The following is a 6,000-nucleotide window of genomic DNA, read 5'->3' on the forward strand; positions in this document are numbered from 1 at the left end:
TTATGTTATTAAGCGTTTTTTTTTAAATGGTCAGGTCAAGCTTTCATCTACCTTTTTGCATGTGGACTAACCTTTGTCCCATGGTGTGAGAATGACATTTAAGAAAAAAGTTTGTAACAAACAAAAACTTAGATTAAAGAACTCAAGTGATTCTAAAATAATGCAAAGTATGAGAAAAATAAGCTAGGGTTGGGTGAATTCAAATACTCTTACAAGAGAAGCTTGGACTAATAGTCCCAAAATATTATGTATGACATATTTTCTCCTTTCATCTTTCTACTTAAAAGAAGAACTTTTAAGTCTTTCTATCGTCAATGATATTGTATAGACCCTAATATTTGCCATAGTCATAAGTAGAACCCCCAAGATAATGCATATCTACATAAAAATTAAATATATTAGAGTTATGTATATGCTTCATATGGTATTTTCTGATTTTGTGCATCTTTGGAAAAGACAATAACGTTTTCATTGTAACTAGAAAACATCTTTCACAAGTTTTTATTCCCCTATTTTATATTTAATTTTTATTTTACTGACAGTGGTTGTATATCTTCTACATTGTTTCCATTCTCTATTTGCTATTTAATGCTTCTTTTACTGAGTGTGGTTGTATATCTTTTACATTGTTTCCTTTTTTTGTTTTCACCATTGGAAAGCTTATTCTAACACATTCCAGAGTGATATCTTAAAAGCAAGTTTCAAAAACTAAGGGACTAAGCCAATTGGTCATCCATGACAAGCTGAATATTTTTGGTTTGTGTATTGCGAGCCGTGTGATGCAATGAAGCAGCAATAGTGAAATGCATGAAGTGTTATGTGAAAATAATATACTAGCAGCGATGGACTCCGTTGTTAGACCAGCAAGGGGAATCACTCAATACATTGTTTGATAATTAGTCTTATCCTATCTCTAGGGACACCCTTCGATAAAATCAAATATTTATAGGATGCATGGCACATGCACAATGTAGATGATCTCTGGTTCACCCAAACATAATTAGTCGAAGGAGTCCCATGAAGAGTATATGAACCTAATGTCATGGAAGAACTTCCTAGTCACTAAAAAGTAAAGTAACTATAAATTACTACATAGTATGAATTTTTAAAACTTTAGATTGACATGTAAATTGTAATTGACTAGTTTCGTTGGATGACGGTAAATACAAATGATTGATACTATAAATATTAACACCACACTTCCTTCCATGAAGATGCATGAGCTCATAAACTATATTCAAGACAAGTTTGTTGCCTCGGGAAATAATTTATTTTATGACCGGTTTCACCGATTTAATTTAATATAACTGCTTGGGAAAAATATTCAACTCAAATCGAATTATTTTCACTTCCCAAGGATGGAGAAATTTCAAGCTAGAAAGATCAAATTGTAGTGTTTATTTATGAAAATCAGAGAAATTTTTAAGCTGAGGTGAGCATATGGTAACTTATATTTATTAATAATGAAGTAATTTTAGGCTTGGAGGTGCACACAGTAACCTTTATTTCATAATGATAGATAAAACTTTAAAGGTGTAACTTTTATTTCCAAAAAAAGAAGAAATTTTAACTTCAGATACAATTGTAACTTTTATATCTAAATAATGGAGAAATTTCAAGCCAGGATGAGCGAATTGTAGCTTTAATTTCAGGATAAATTTTATTTCTGAAAAGGGACAATTTTTAAGCTAGGACGAGAAGATTATAACTTTAATTGCTGAAGATTGTAGTTTTTGTTCCAAAATAATGGAGAAATTTGAATTTAGCATGACGTTCTATATAGATTACCTACTAAGTGTGTATTCAAATCATGCATAAAGGATTATAGATTCAAGGGATATCCACTTCTATCTTGTCATTAGAAATTTATTCCAAATCAATCTGAGGTATCATGTAATCCCATGGAGATGTCCGAGCACCAAGCATTGGATTTACCTTCTTTGTTTTGCAATGGCAGAGAAGCCAAATGTTTGGATATATCAACTTTGCTTTAGAAGTTATCAATCTTAATTTGTAGGATAAATGAGCATCGACGTGCTCACTTCATCTGGGTGCAGGCAAAAGTTTGAATTGTCAATGAAAACACGTTGCTATTTGGTTGTAAGGCAACCTTGAAATCTTCTGTCAATTCTCAAGACGTGGCTTGTATAATTAAGAATATAATTTGGACTAATCATGCAAACCTTATCAGCCCATCCTGGGTTGAACTAATGTTTATTGGTCGACCAATCTGAATATGGGCACTGAGCATTTCTTGGAAGACAACTCTTTCAGTGAATTAGCTAATTGGTTTATATGCATGTTTAGGGTGGTGCCTTCATCAAGTATTGAAATTCAAGATACAAGAACTTATGACATCAACATCTATAATTATCAGTGATGGTGAAGTTGCGAGCAGTATCTGGGGCACAATAGTTATTTATTTCATATAGAATAATGCCTACATATTAGTTTAGCTCCTTTCAGTTTCTTCATTTTCCTAAACATTGATATGCTTGTTTCTTTGTAATGGTTTCTGAAACAATAGATATATTAAAGCTGCTAATAAATAATATTTTTTAGTTAAATATAGATTAACTCTACAATAAATTCTTTTGGTAGCAGTAGCTATCTATAGATCCTTCGATGTAGTATTGATTTATTAGTTAAATATAAAAGAGCTTAATGGCTTACATAAATACTTAGAAGTTAGTTAAGAAATAGTGCCAAAATGTTTGGATTTCATAAACTATTCTCAATTTCTCACATTTTGTTCTGTTGTAATTTCGTTGTAGGCTTTGCATACTTGGAAACACCAACTTGAATGTGGAATTCTTTGCTCCAATCTAGAAAGACTAGAATTGGGCACAAATTAATTGGCTCTTCTCATCATCATCAAAGCGTTGCTTTTAATCTTTATCCCAATGAAATGAAACATCTTCGACGCCACAAATATGTACAACTTATTATATATAATAAAGATCCATAAAACAAAATATCATTTTTTTTACAATATCTATAATAAATTTAAATTTTCCAATACATATGGCATATGGGATATGGCATACATATCTACAAATGCGTTCCTCATACCATTTTTCCAATTTAAAAACCTATTGGCCTCTCTTTGCACCTTCTGGGGCAATTGCTAGTTATTTACCCGTGTTAGCTATATATGTGGAGTTTGTTCGTCTGGAATGCCAAACCCATGAAATGCAAATGAATAAATATAAATGATTCGTTGTGTGTATGGTTTTGGTTAAAAAATTTGTCCCTAGGAATAAATACAGTGTTGGAGATACAAGATAACGCAATGTCGTTTGACTTAACGACGAGTTCGATACGACATTGGTTACCTGAACGAACTTTTAATAGTACATTGACAAACCTTGTCATCCACCATCTTTTATCACATCTATTTCTTGAAACTGACGACGTCAAATACTAACACAACATCCACCAGGTGAAACCTAATTTCTGTCATGTTAAGGTGAAATTTTACTATCTAGTTCCAGTCCCATGCAGCTAACAAGATATCTCTCACTCTCTTCTCTCTCTCTCTCTTTTTTTTTTTTTTTTTTTTTTTTTTTTAAGACGAAAAAAAAAATAAAGAATTTTCATTTATATAGAGAAGTTTTACAATATCTAATGTTTGATATCCTATGTGTGATAAAAAAAGTTTTGATTACAAATGAGCTCTAAAACCAAAGACCAATCCATTGCAGAGATAAAATAAAATAAGATAAGATAATTTTATTTATGTCCAACTATTGACCACAAAGTAGGTCAAAGGGAGTATTGAGTATAATGATGTCCATACAATGCGGGAGAACCAAACAGTCTCTTATAAAAGATACAATGCATGAAGTATAAAAGACACAATGCATGAATATAAAAGATACAATGCATGAAATGCATTGGTAGAGAAGATTCAAGATAAAATGGGTCTGAGGATTAGACCCATATCTCCTAACATCTGAGGCTAATTGGGGAACACTGAAGGAAACTCAACAAAGTCTGTTGGCCCTATGAAGAACCGATGGAAAGTGCAGACTGTCCACTAAATTGTTGTTTGGGAAAGTTCACACGCTGTTGAGGTCTAGAGGACCTAATCTGTCTCCTATGAATGGATCTGAGACATATCTACTGGTGAGATCTCATGTGGTAGGGTGAGGTACCATGGATCCTAGAGTCTGGATATGTATTGGTATCAATTAGTCTCTTGGTGCCCCTGTCTGAAGGTAGTACCTTGAAAAATGTCGTGATCCTTTGTGTGGGGTCTGGTCTAATGGGAGGCTAAAGAATATGCACTCGGAATCTGAGAGCCTCCTGCATATATAGGGCCAAACATCTCTGATTGGGATACCTGAAAACATCGGTGAGGGTCTAAGAATGTTTGAACAAGCAATGGAACCTTCATCTGATCTCGTAGTAGACAAGGCATCCAAAAATGAAGTGCACCTCGATCTCCACTTCCTGTAAATGACATATTTGGCAGCTTTTGTCAAGTTCATCAATCTAGTGGATCGTCTCTACCCGAAGTCTATGATAACCTACTTGGAACTAGACTAAAGGAATTCAAAGAGCATGCATCTAGTGGTGAAATGTATATTGGGGTTGAACAATCATCCCATCTCTCAAGTCCAAGAAGTGCTCAATGTAGAAGGTCATATTTGGGCACAACTCGCCCAGAAGATCGACCCAGGTGGCCTGGATGAATTGTCTATAGATGTCCTCGCTAATGATCTTGTTCAACTCTTGTCTAGTAGGTAAAAGGTGAATAGGAGCATCTAATGAGTATTGAAAGGGTGGGGGGGCACACGATCCAAATGAATTCCCACTTACTTTAAGTGATCTGAAACTCTTGTAAACCAACATCTAGCCTGACCTAAGGGAGTAGAATGGGAATTATTATCAGAAGAGAAATATGCCAAGTAAGGATATCAATCCCTACTCTTTATCGAGTCTGCAAAGCCCCATACAAGATGGAAGAATGAAACCAACCTGAAGATTGTCTCAAGCTGAAAGGGTTGAGCTCCAAACTTTGCAAGCATGATGCGTTAAGGCATCGTTTGTTTGCATCTAATGATGTGACGGAGAAGAAGAATATGGAATCTCTCAACTAAAGCCCACTCTGACTCAAGTAAAGATGGTCCCAAAATCTCTGAGCCATATAGAACAATGGAACAGATGAAGTTGTCCATGAGGCTCATTTTAGATGAGATTTCTTGGAAGTGATGTTGAAAGTACTATCTCTCGAGAAGGGCTAAGGATCCATATCCTTTGTTGATCTGAGGCGGAAGTGTAGGTTGCAAACTAAAGCGGGGACCTAAGAATTGCACCCCCGAGTAATTATATGTGTTTGCGATCTCAACCTCCTCTCCTCTGAATAGGAAGTGAAGGTATGAATTTTTCTTCACCCCATTGAAGATCATAACCTTGGTTTTACCCAGGTTGACTGTCAATTATTGAAGATCACAAAATAGAGCTAAGGCATCTAATTTCCTCTATAATCCTTCTGGGGATGAGGAGAGGAGAACCATGTCATCAACAAAGAGTAGAATATATATTAGAACCTAGTGAAGAAGGAAACCATTGGTGTCCTAGATATGCTTGTGTAGAAATGCCACCAAATCATCAATATAGGTCCCAAACAGGGTGGGGGATAGTGGATAACCCTGTTTAACCCCAATAGTGCTTCGGATGAAATCATACATCCCATTAGCCATGTGAAGACAACTAAGGACAAACTCATATAGGCTTAATGAAGAGCTAGTGGAAAGTGCAGATTGTCTGCTAAATTGTTGTTTGGGAAAGTTCGCATGCTGCTGAGGTCTAGAGGACCTAATCCATCTCCCATGTAGGCTGAGGTACCATGGATCCTAGAGTTTGGATATGTACTGGTATCAATTAGTCTCTTGGTGCCCCTATCTGAAGGTAGTACCTTGAAAAATGCCATGATCCTTTGTGTGGGGTTTGGTCTAATGGGAGGCTGAAGAATATGTACTCGGAATCTGAGAG

The sequence above is a fragment of the Pinus tabuliformis genome, chromosome 8 (assembly GCF_031772625.1).
Source record: "Pinus tabuliformis cultivar Carrire ecotype Pingquan chromosome 8, CPIR1, whole genome shotgun sequence".
Lineage (NCBI taxonomy): Eukaryota > Viridiplantae > Streptophyta > Pinopsida > Pinales > Pinaceae > Pinus > Pinus tabuliformis.